Here is a 14,034-nt window from a genome sequence, read left to right as displayed (position 1 = left end):
AAAGAGACTTCTCAGAAGTAAAAATGAGCAATAGACACGTGAAGACACATAAAGGAAGTGCAAAATAAATGTTCTCACAGTTCTTAAAGCAGTTTGTATCAGATTGACTTCAGAGTAGAGTCAGGCTAAGAATTCTCTGATTTGAGCATTGTCCTCTTCTCTATTGTCTTCATGTGGACAAGATATGAGCAAGTAAGCTCTCAGATATCTCTTCTTATAAGGACCCTGTGTTAATCAGCAAGGTCTCACTCTCTTGATCTCACATTGTAATAGTTTTCTCCCTAAATCCAAAAACTCTAGGAATTGATTGTGAATTTAGTGTCTCTTGAGCTAGACAACATACTCCTTGAATAGAAAGTCTGAGCTGATCAACACAATCTTTGAACTTAAATTGTCAGGAGCAAAATATTCTTAGATTGAAACACTATATTTTCAAGTTATTAAGGGGAATAATGTCAATTTTTATGCCCAATGGGCATTGATTATTCCCATAAATATCTGATATAAGTTTACATTTATGTGAGCTGTTACAGCAATTTGGGGCGACTTTGTGGCAAAGACAAGAAAGATACTATTTTGTGTCGACTTAGTGACTTTTCAATTTAAGAACCTAGAATCATTTTAGAAACAATGTGAAATTATAGACAAAAGAGCAAGTTTGTTAAGAAAGGCATTATATCTTATTAATTTTAATTTCCAAGCCACCTTTAATTTTGATATCTCATTTGAAAACTTTATTTTGTATTTATGTGTCAAAGATTATGCTTTTCATTCCTAGAGAGTGAATTAGTGTACATATGTTTAGATATCTTTTGCAGTGTTTTGCTGATTGACGTGCTACGTTTAATTTTTGAGTTCTTGAATTGATGCATTTCCACTGCATTTCTATGACAGTCATGGGAAACTTCCCAGACTAGAAAAGATGTGCATTTGAACACCGTGCTAGAGTTAGAACTATTTCTCCAAACATGTCAAATATACCACACTACAGTCCAATAAGACACAGAAACAATCCCCTAGAGAGGAAAGAACCACCCCTTCTGGAGAATTATCTTTCCTACTGTCATTTCATGACCTCACACGCATGCCTTCTTCAAACCTCAGAAGATCCATGCTATTGCATCTCCCATCTTAGTTCAAGTATGCCTCCCACCACCCAATTGTATTCCCAAATCAGAAAACATCTTCCACAAGATGTTCTATCTGGTGTATATTATTTGCATCATGAAATGCTTCTGTATCACCATGTAGATTTGTCTCTGGCAGAAGAATTATCTGCTTATGGTTAAATAGACTGTAAAGTTGGAACCAATGAGAGTATAAAAGTTAAAGCTAAAGAGTTAAAAGAGATGTAAATAATGCAACATTATGAGAAAAAAATTGTATGTATCCTTTTTTTTTGTCCATAGTGGGGCTAGAACTCTGGGCCTGCTAGCTGTCCCTCAGCTCTTCAGCTCAAGACTAACACTCTACCACTTGAACTACAGTGCCACTTCCAGTTTTCTGAGTGGTTTATTGGAGATAAGAATCTCATGGATTTTACCTGCTCTGTGGCTGACTTTGAACCGTGATCCCTAGATCTCAGCCTCTTGAGTAGCTAGGATTGCAAGTATGAGCCACCGGCACTTAGCTCAATAGTGTGTGTTCTAGTCATAAAAATAATATTTATTGAAATGAATTCCAGGAAATAGAAACAAGAGGATGTTCTTTGTTTTTTGTTTTTTGGGGTTTTTTTGTCATGTTTGTTCATTTGTCTGTCTTTGTGAGGGTAAGGGGCGCACAGAAATTGAGGGACAAAGGGTGAACAAATGCAGCAGTGGCACTTCCTAGATACTGTATTGAAAATGAACTATTCAACTTGGGGTGGGGATGGGAGGGAAAAACTGGGAAAGAGTGATGGAAGGGGTGACATTGTCCAAAAGGAAATATACTCATTACCTGTCTTATGTAACTGTAACCCCTCTGTACTTCACCTTTATAATAAATTTTTTAAATGAAAAAAAGAAAGGCATTATATCTTACTGTCACAGTAAGCAAACTGAAAAATATAAAAGTCCCTCATTGTTTTATTAGTAGGAGTAAAATAAAGGGTGTGGGAATTAGAAAATCTTCAAAATTAGTCCAAAGACCCAACTGTATCAGCTAACAGGAATGTGTTTGACTAGAAGAGGAAATAAGTGGGCAGATATTTAATAGTTTGTCTCATCAAGTTAATAACAAGAGCTTGTTTTCAGCCATGTAATCATGAAATTAGAAAAATAAAATCATAACTTTCATGCAATCTTTCTGACTTAAAATGGTTTACTGATACCTTTTAGCATGTTTTTGAATACTTGGCATGAGACAGTGAATAAGCAAAATTCTCTTTTGCTATCATAAATACTAGATTCCAATGGAATGCAATAAAATAAATAAGCAAGTGAGATATAAACTATTTCTGAGAAAACCAAATGCTTTAAAAGAAATACATTCATGTGGTAAAGAAATGATTAGAGATGTAGGTAAGATGATTTTGTTATGAAAGTGACATTATTTCCAAGTCCAAATAATAAGAATAAACTTTTGCACTACTTTTGTCTTATCCAAAGGTGTCCATTGCCTAAAATATGAGTTCTGAGAATATGCTATACAACAAAAGGGACTTTGTAGATGTGATTAAATCTGAAATATCTTATCTGATTTGCTATTATTTAATCTTGGTCAGGTGTAATCTCTATGAGAACAGATATTTTCCCTGACAATTTGATAAGGACCAATCTAAAAGTAAAAGATGGCAAAGGAGTAGGTCAGAAGGTTGAGACACAATAAAGAAGAGCCTGTGTTGCTGACTTTGATGATAGAGGGAGAGAGCTAGGAGCCAAGAATGCAGAGGTTCTTGCAGGTTGAAAACACCTCTCATCTCACAGCCAGACAGGCACTGGTAAGTCCACTTATACAAGCCAAACAACCAAGAATCAGGTTTACTCCTGGTGCCTCGAGAAAGGAACAAAGCCTGCCCAGAAGTAATTTGATTTTAGTCAGGAATAACTCATGCCAGACGTCTCCAGAAGTATCAGGAAATAAGTTTGTGAGGTTTTATATTGGGCATTGTGACAAAACCTATAATTTCAGCTTTTTAGGAAGTAGATTTCAGGAGGATCTCAACTTCAGACTGGCCAAGGCAAAAAGATAGGAAGATGCCGTCTCATCCAACAAGCTGGAGTGGTGGTTCGTGTCTGCAATCCAGTCTTGTAGTACACCATACTTAGGAATTCACGTTGCAAGGCCAGCCTAAGCAAACACACAGAACACTTTCTGAAAAACAACTGAAGTAAAAAGGATTGGAAACAGCTCAAATGGAAGAGTAATTGTCTAGCAAGCATGATGCCCTAATGTCAAGCCCCAGTACCACCAAAAACATTTATAAATTTGAGTTCTGTTATATTGATTTTTTTATTGCTGCCACAGCAAAGTGCCACAGAGGCAAAATGTTTAAAAAATGAAGTTAAATTGCAGAGAAGAAAGGCAGAAAGAGTTACAAATAGAGAGGCCTAAGAGTAACATCAAGAGAATCAGTTAAACTGATGTTCAGTATATGAATTATGATGATTAAAGAGAGACAAAATCAAGACATGGGTAGGATGGAGTTTGGGGCTTTAACTCTACAAGAGAGATTCACTTGTTCTTAAAAGGATTTGAAGTTATTGGAAGGCTTTAAATCACAGTATGACATAATTTAATGTTTCAAATGTTACTCTGGATTATAAGAAGCGAAAGTACCACTATGGCAGTAGCATGGTTGTCTATGTGCTGGTGAAATGGGACTTCACAAGGAAAGCATAGATGAATTTAGGATGTATTTAGAGATAGAGTCAGTAGCATGAGCTGGTGATATGAAATCTGGAATTCACTGAAGGGAAAAACAGAAGAATGATTCATAGTTGTGCTTTACAGAACTGGCTAGTTGGCAAACTTGTTATCTTCAATTGGAAAATGTAGAAACAGAAATTTAGCCTACATTGATTTCTTATGGTAACCACTTAAAACATAGGGTTTCAAATCTATGCATTTACCAGAGGTAAAAACGGTAATATTGGGATTTCAGTTTCATAAAAGCTCTTCTTGATCAATTTCTCTAACATCTTGTTGAAAAACTTCATTCAATTTGAGTTCCAAGAAAGCAAACTGAATTCTTTTATCAGCACTAGCAATATGGTAACCAGAGCCATCTGCAGCTAGTGTACTGTGGGTACTTATCTTCTAGAAGCTGTGTAAAGTGTCTTACACAGGCATACAGTATAATATCAGGTCTCCTTTTCTTTGGCCCTTGACTTTAGACATTCTATTATGAATGTCTAACACTTGAACTTATAAGATAAATGGCAGTGTAACAACACAATTTAAACTACAGAATCTAAAATCTGTTATCGTTGTATTAAAGTAAAATATTGCTAGATGTAAGAAATAAAAAATATAACAACCAATTATAAAAAAGTCAACATAAATGGAAATTATCCTTATGTTACATTCAGACAAGCATTTCACAACAATATCATCAATATGTTTCAGGAACTAAAAGTTTGATCAAGTGAAAACATGTTCTTAGCACTTTACAAAAGAAGTAGAAATTATGGGGAGATAAAAGTAAATTGTAGAAGTGAAAACTATAATATTGGAAAAGAAAAATAGGAAAACTGGACTCATCAATAGATTGGATACCATAGCAAAACTAGTGATGAATTGAAAGAAAGAGAAATGAAAGTTATTAAACTCCCTGGAGATATTTTCCAACTAAATAATCATTAAAAAGGTAAATCATTTATTAAGAAAATCATGGTTTTAATGTCTGTAGAAAGCTGGAGACACATTTATTCAAATAAATATACTTAGTTTCAGGAATAACACTGATTGTCTGTATCAAAGTGACAAAACAGCTTCTATACAGGCTGAGTTCAGTTTGAGAAATGTTCCACAGAATGTAAGCATGGCCAAGAAATGAGTGTCTCCCTTTTCTCCCAACTTCTAATCAAGACATCAAGACATATTGTATCTCTCCAAGGTAATCTCATTTCCACATTTCTTTCCTACTACTCCCAGCTCTGATATGCAGAGATTAAATTCTTGGAGAGTATGGTCAAGGAACTGGTGATACTCTTCTTTTTTTTGATGTCATCCTTTTTCCTTTCTAGGTGATTTTTTTTTATTGTGAAAATACCATACAGAGGTGTTACAATTACATGGGCAAGGTAATGAGTACATTTGTACATTTCTTATCAAGCATTGTTGCCTCCTCCTTTGTTTCCCCTTCCCAATCCTTCCCATCTCCCCCAACCCCCCCATACTCTTCCTCTAACCAGCCTCTATACACAGAATGGAATGCAGGCTCTCCAATGATCTTCATGCCACTTTCATAAAAGAGTGGAAAAGCTACACTGGCAGAAGAAGACAAGGAAAACAGAGGCTCTCACTTTTGAACTATCTGCTTATAAACTACAGGTGTCACATTTGGGGATGTAGACCACTACCTTTATTCACACCAAATTTAATTTGCCCAATTCTCACCAGAATTAATTTGCCCAAGAGCAGAGGTAAGCATAAGAATATAGTGTTCCAAAGCTCTTCCCAAAGAAACAGAATTTATTGGAAACAGCTTGTAGAAAAATTCACATCTAAGGCTACTCTTGAAAATAATGAAAACTTTGATAGCAAGCAATGAAAAAAGTGGTTAGAAGCTCCACCAATGGCTGGTCTGTAAGCTAGTTAGCTTATCAGATAGAACCAGGGAAGAGAAACAAGATTCCTTCTAGGGTAAAGGAAAAATCCTCAATGACTGACCATAAACACTGGCCCTCCACAGCAGCCTGGACTTACTTGAACTAGACAGTAAAACAATTTGTGACTACAGGCATTGTGAAAAACAGTGTAAAAATCATTAGTAGGTGCTAACAGCTGGCACATATTCAACATAGGCTGATAGTTTAAAACGTCAAGAAAAGAGGCTTTTCTAAAATTTGTTTTCCCAGATGACCATAAAGTAAAAAAGGTATACATTTAACTAATGTAAAAACAATCATATAAAATGTGAGTATAATTTAAAGCTATAACATTTTAAAGTATGAAATGCATAACGCAAACACTGATAGAACTGGATGGAGAAATGGAATTGAGTAAGAGTATGTGGATATGCCACTACTTTACTTTCAAAAAGAGATACAATAGCTAAGCAGAAGAGAAATAAAGAATAGAATATTTTATTATTAATCATGTTAATTACAACTGTAAAGAGCTGACTAAATATAATAATGAACCTTTAATTGTGAAAGTTTCAAAGTTATTGAGATCATAATAATTTGCATATTTATTTAACTATAACTAAGTAATATTTGAACCTGGCCCATGTATAAACATTTTATCATAGCCACCAATTCTTTTTATCACCTCAATGCTCATGAAATGCTTCTGCTTTTTATGAACATTTGTTAATCATTTGCTAAAGAAAATTATAATAATAAAAACAATGAACTCTGACACTATGTAAGGGCCACCATAACAATTAGTATTAATTTGAGCTGTCTTTATAACATTAGGCCTGCAGTGACATTTTCTCTTCTATCTATAGTTTCTCAAAGCACAGTTACATATTTTAGGAAAGCTATACAACTTTTTAAAAATATGCATGAACAAAAGACTCCTCAAATAATTTCAGAGTTGGCTGTAAATTCTTGTAGCCCAACAATGGATTCCAGGATAAAAATGTGAAACTTTTTTTTCATTTTATTTTATTTATTTTTTTGTGAACATACTGTACAGAGGGGTTACAATTACATGGGCAGGACAATGCGTACATTTCTTATCAAGCATTGCAGCCTCCTCCTTTGTTTATCCTTCACATCCCTTCCCAGCCTCCCTCCCCACACCCCCACCTAAATCTCCCCCCTCCCCTCCCCCCCACCAACTTTGTAAAGCTCGTTTTCGACATGACAACTTGTACTTCTCATTGTTGCAACAGGTCCACCTGTATTCTTAAACGACATGTTTTTCCCCATCTCCTCCACAAGTTATACTGACATCAAATATAGTAAAAGCAGGGTTTATACTGTGGGGGAGGGACATACAAAGCAACAAAGAGATAATCTTATAAAAGCGTTAGAAACAAATGCATGAAAGAAAAAAACATTAAAATACATATCTAAGGGTTCATTTTCCTAACATCACCTTTTCTGACCTTTTTCGCTTGACTCATACATATACTAGATATTGCAAATAAGGGAAACCATGGGACCTATGTTTCTTTGGGCCTGGCTTACTTTACTTAATATAATTTTTCCCAAGTCTTTCCATTTCCTAACAAATGGGGCAATGTCATTCTTTCTGATGGAGGCATAGAATTCCATTGTGTATATTTACCACATTTTCTTCATCCATTCATCATCTACTAAGGGGCATCTGGGTTGGTTCCAGATCTTAGCTATGGTAAATATGCTGCAATAAACATAGTTGTGCTGGTAGCTTTAGTGTGGTCTTGTTTGTAAACATTTGGGTAAATGCCCAAAAGTGGGACTGCTGGGTCATAAGGAAGCTCTATGTGGAGTCTTTTGAGGAACCTCCATACTACTTTCCAAAGTGGTTGAACAAGTTTACACTCCCACTAACAATGAAGTAAGGTTCCCTTCTGTCCACATCCCCTCCAGCATCTGTTGTTATTAGATTCTTGATTATAGCCATTCTAACTGGGGTGAGGTGGTATCTCAAGGTTGTTTTGATTTGCATTTCTTTTATGGCTAGAGAGGTTGAGCATTTCTTCATGTGTCTGTTGGCCATCCTTCTTTCCTCTTCAGAGAAGTTTCTCTTTAAGTCTTTAGCCCACTTATTTATTGGGCAGTTGTTTCTTTGAAGACTTGTTTTTAGGGGATTTAATTTTTTAAGTTCTAGGTATATTTTAGATATGAGACCCTTGTCCATTGTATGGCTAGTGAAGATCTTCTCCCAATCCGTGGGCTTTCTATTGATCTTGCTAGCTATGTCCTTTACCATGCAGAAGCTCTGCAATATCATGCAATCCCATTTGTCCAATCTTTCTTTGATTTGTTGTGTTTCCAGGTCTCTATTAAGAAAATTTCGGCCTGTGCCAAGGAGACCTAGAGTTTCTCCTATTCCATCCTGTAAAAGAACAGTGTTGAAGGAATATCAATACTAAATTTCAAACTCTACTACAAAGCTATATTAATCAAAACAGCTTGGTACTGGCACAAGAACAGACCCCAGGACCAATGGAATAGACTTGAAAAACCAGAAATAAACCTAAATACCTATAGCCATCTAATCTTCAATAAGGGAGCTAAAAAAATAGAATGGAAGAAAGACAGCCTCTTCAGTAAATGGTGCTGGCAAAATTGGTTAACTACTTGTTCCTTATATATAACTAGATCCTTATATATCACCTTGAACCAGAATCAACTCCAAATGGATCAAAGACCTCGGAGTCAAAGCAGACACTCTGAAAATAATACAATCACAACTTGATGGAGACTTCTATTCCTCACTCTTCCTACTCCATTTTATATTAAAAATATAAGGCATTAGATGTAACCTTGTGTGTCACCTCACTGCCACCTGGTGGAAACAGTACAGAAAAGACAGCAAAGCACTGATGGATGTCCAGGTGAAAGTCATTTCCACCAGGACAATCACATACATAATCTGCCATTTTTCAGAGACAAGCTGACATATATTCCATTCATAAATCATTACTCTATGAACATAGTAGGTTTAAAACTCTAAGAAACAACTGTGAATGGAATTGTAAATAAACAAACTGCCCTTAGTAAAGAAAAATGTTTTTAAAATGAGGTTCTGGAAATCTCTATTTTAATTATTGAGCATCATCTTGGGGTGTTCCAAGTAATTCGTAAAGTTCAAGGATAACTATTCTTAACCAGGTGGATCACACTTGTAATTCTAGCTACTTAGGAAGCTGAGATCTAAGGATTATAGACTAAACCCATCCAAGGAAGGAAGAGTCCAAGAGAGTCTTATTTTCAATTAACCACAAAAACCTGGAAGTGAAGCTGTGGCTAAAGAGATAGAGTATTAGTTTTAAGCACAAAAACTCAGAGATGGAGCCCAAGCCTTGAGTTCAGACCTCAGGACCAGTACACACACACACACACACACACACACACACACACACATACACGATAAATGTTCTTAAAGTATTTTATTTTGCTTAGCTATTTCCTTATTAGCTGAAAGAAATGATACATCTCAACAGTTAATAACGCATAATAGTTTGTAGATACAATATAACTTCTATTTGAGCCTCAGTCATGCTCAAAGTCTCATAAATAAAACCCTTTGGTGAAGTATACAGTCTACATTTCTATTTGCCTCTACATTATTCTTTATATCATGATAGGTGCAGGTGTTAACTGATATTTTTCAAAGTCTAGAAATTTAATTTATCCATCTGAAATAATATATGTTCAGAAAATATTAATACTTTAAATTGTTTTGCTTCTTGCTGCTGAACTATTTCTAATTTACTTTGTTCTTTGTGAATAAATCATATAATACCAGTGTTGATTTCTGTTACTGGCTTTTTTGTTATAGAATTTCTCACTTTGAAGGTTTCCACACACATTACAGTTATATGTGTGTCAGTCTCCACAGATAGTATATTTGAGTTATTTTTATATACTATAAAATATAGCTGGGCATCTGTGGTACATGCCTGTAATTTTAGCTCAGGGAGTTGAGATTGAGGATCTTGGCTCAAAGGCAATCAATGCAGGAAAGACTATAAGACTCTTATCTTCAATTAAGCAACAAAAAAGGCCAAACTGGAGCTCTGGCTTAAATGGTAGAGCACTAGCCTTGAGTAAAATAGTTCAGGAACAGCGACTAAGCTTCCCTCTCTACTCTATTAATTCGAATTTTTGTACTGGATATAAGTGTCTTTACATGTTATGATGCATATGTTTTTCACAAATTTATTGTGAAAATGTAGGGAGAAAAGTAAGACTCATCTCTTTCATGAGTAAAAAATGAAAACCTAAATTGACAAGTAAGCTGTTGAGCATAGCAATCTGCTTCTAGCACCAAAGCTTTTATCACTACATTATAACACTGAAGCAGTTCAGACTTGGTTTTTGAATGACTACTAAAAATCTTACATGCTTCAGAGACCTCGGCACATTCCTAATGAGAGGTTTTCAGGGTAGTGTGACAGGGAAGAAACCTTGCCTTGGACTTTACTAGGTATATGTCACGTTAGCTAACATCTCCAAATTTAATAAGGGAATTCCAGTTACTTTATTCAAAGCTCCTAGTACAATTCCTGGTTTATAGTCATTGGTTTATATAATTCTCATGAAGAAAACAACCCAGAGCTAAGACTTACCTGAAGACAGTTCCTCTTGATAAACCAAATTGACCACAGATTTCCTGTAAAGTACGATCAGATCACCATATTCCTGATTACAGGGCTGGATTATCAGCCTGTTTAATATCTAGCAACAAATATCTCACTCTCATGTTAACACTGATTGCAAAAAACATGTAAATGTTATTAATGGTGCAAATCTAGTATAATTTCTAGAACCAGATAGCTTAGTCTCACCCTGTCAGTTTATTGGGGACTGTTAAATTTACAGTATTGTGCAGGAGATATTTACTATAAAAAAGCCAAATAAAATTTTTAACTCTACCAGATTGAAAATATTAGTTAATCGAGGAGAGAAGAAATTTCACAAAAATAAAAAAATAAATAAAACCTCATGTTCATATGACAAATCTTGAGTATGGGCTGTGAAAACACACTCATGTTCTCTACAGTGTAATGACACAAAGTATAAGTACTCTACCACAGAAGGAAAAATCTATCTATGAAATTTTTCTGTATAGACAAGCATTATCTATGGCTTTTGGTTGTGATTCAGAAAAGATATTGATCCATGATACATGTCAAGAGATCCTTACCAATTCACCTATTAGAGATGACAATAAGTGGTCTAGGAAGAAACACAGAATATGTCAGCTACAGTAGCTACCAAGCCAAAATCAACTCAAAACAGCAATTCCTTATACAAAAATATGAGCAAGAGGTCTAGAGAAAAAACATAGTTACTGGGAAGTGTCTGAATATAAAACAAGAATTTTTCCATCAAAGAGACTGATAAAGTGATTAATTTTTTCAGAAGTCTAAAAGTGAATGTAATAAAAAGAAATTTAATATTTCTGTGAAAATATTATAATGGCATATATTTTATTCAGCATATTTACAACTTCTAAAAAAGATACAACTTTCTTTAAGCAAATATGTCATGCAATACAGAATTTACAAAAATAAATGTATACAAATACACTACTGAGTTCTTTCTTTACAAGGCAAGCCCTACCACATTGAATTGAATTTACAATAAATTTTTGAAGATAATGATTAACAGACATTAGAGTCAGAACAAAATGTGAAAGATTACTATATTATAAGGCATGGAAGATTTAATAAAACAAAGTTCCTTGCTGAGATTGTGGTTTTAAGTATGATAGGAACCCAAACATTATAATGAATGGTCTTTAAATTTGATCAGGGAATGTAAGACATCTATAGACTGATAAAAAAAAAACAAATGAAAAATTGAAAAGACCAGGTCTTTAGGCACCCGAGTCACTAAATGTTGAATTGTTGATCTAGGATTCTTCTTTGATTCCATAATAAGAGACAGAACTACTCAGTTCTTGCTCAAAATTGATCTTCAGAGGAAAATAAACCACCAGAAGATTAAATGGCAATCACTATAGTTGGTCTAGCTATAATGAACAAAAACACTCAGACAGGAAGTGAGCAAGTATATGTGCAAAACGATCTCCTCATTTTGACAACCTAGAGACCCGTGGAGGATAACAGGATTTTAACTCATAGCCTATGTACCTGGGTTTAATAAACACTTTCTAATTCTAAGGAAAAGCATGTCTGTAATTGTGTGAGAGAATTTTTTCCTACAACTGTGCTACACCCCCCACACTTCATATTATTATCACCTGAGAACTTAGAAAAAATAAAAACAAAGACTGGTAACTTACTATAAAACAAGCTGGCCATTTAAAGAACCAGTCTACATAAAATAAGGTAGTATAGCTACAATTGACAGTGATAGATATCCTCAGTAATTAACATTAATTGTCTGTACATACTATTTTATGTGTATTGAGCAGCCATTGCATAGCAATTTTATAACAGCTGTACTAAGGAATTTTAAATTGGTTTATGTAGGTAATTCCAAAACCAGTGGGTTATTCATTGGACAATAATCAATGGAAAGAGGAGAATTTGCCACATATTGAACATACTGTCTAACATTGATAGTTATAGTATACTGCTCACCATTTCTATTTAGCAGAACGTAGTGACTAAGGTTATTTAACTGAAGTGAACCATTATTGAGTCAGAATTATACTGCAGTAAAACAACCTAAATTACTGAAGTATCATATTTTGAAATGTCTTTGATTTCCCATATCACCCTTCTGCTAATGGTGACAGACTACAAATAGAGGACATTCAGATGGGAGAAGGCCTTATTTACATGAATTACATTCATTTTGCTTTTTCTGATGGGATCCATTTATTCTACTGATTTGATCCAAATTTATATTTTCACAACGATTGGAGGCTTATGAGTGCTATTGAATCCATCATTAAATATTAAACAGATATTAATGGGATTAAACATTAAACTGATTCCAGAAAATTAAAATGTCAAATCATATTTGGTGGTCTAGATTTTTGTACTTTAAAAATTTGTATGTACAATTACAGGAAAAGTGTTGGGAAAATAAAAGCTTTTAACTTTGAGAGACAAAAAATTGTAGTGTACTCCTGATGTAAGATTACAAACATTTCCCCCACAGAAATGTGTACTGATTGTTGGGATCAAAGGCCAGATTTCAAGTCCTGTTGAGAGTTGTTAATAAAACATTCCCTCCAGCTAGACCAACATTGAAGAATAAGCCAGGAAGTCTCATGTCCTCTGCTTTAGAGTTTGGCTGGACAAGGAGCCTAAACATGCAAGTTAGCCTTTTATATTTGTGTTCATAGGGCTGTTTGGGCTTTTACAAAGAAAGGTGTGAATGAAGGGTAAAAGAACTAATCTAATCCATTCTTTTTTGTGCAGACCTCATTTGAAAAGGTAGCAGCTCATCAGTGAAAACTGTCACAGCTCTCAAGTCTGATAGCCAGGGCTGGACACAAGCCTTAACAGGCAATGAACCAGCCAGCACATTCAATTTTAATTATATCTCTATGCCAGGAAAGAAAGCTTTGAGGAAAAACAGGCTTTAGAGGTGCCATGTGTTCATGAAGTTGCTCTATATTCACAGAGATATTTGAAATAATTGTGGCTGATGTGGATATTTAACTGACCAATTAAAAGAATTTTATCATTTGACTCCTGTCAACCATATGACACAGCTACAAAATGACCTCTGAAGTAGGCCTATCTTTACAGTTGCTTGTTCACCTGGGAGGCAAAACTTTCTTCTAGAATGGTTGTCTTTCATTAATGGAGGACAGCTCTTTCTTTTTCCGTTTCCTGTCAGAAGTAATAAATGAAAAATAAACCATTCCATTTGGTGAGCAAACACACCAAGGAATAATGTTTTTATCCCAGCTGGAAGGAGGCTGAAAGAGGCCAATTACAACTGTCTAAGGCAAGCTGGACTTTGCTACTACAGGTAATAAAATCTTCTGAAATGCACCATCTGCACCTCCTTTGCACAAGTTGTTATCAGATTATATTTCTCATAAGGAAATTAAAGAAAAACTGAATCTCACACATGTAGATCCATCTCTCCTGGTATTGTTTACATTTGTCTGTACCATCATGACTTTTAGGGAAAAGGAACACTTAAGACTTCTCCTACTACTTACTAGGTTATAGCTCTATAAGGAGATTTACTATGATCATAAAGCCATCTTTATTTTTTTATATTTTATTTTATTTTTTTGTGAACACACTGTACAGAGGGGTTACAATTACATGGGCAGGATAATGCGTAC

The sequence above is a fragment of the Dipodomys ordii genome, unplaced genomic scaffold (assembly GCF_000151885.1).
Source record: "Dipodomys ordii isolate 6190 unplaced genomic scaffold, Dord_2.0 Scaffold5, whole genome shotgun sequence".
Lineage (NCBI taxonomy): Eukaryota > Metazoa > Chordata > Mammalia > Rodentia > Heteromyidae > Dipodomys > Dipodomys ordii.
The sequence above is the reverse complement of the archived record's forward strand: the minus strand, read 5'-3'. Positions refer to the sequence as shown.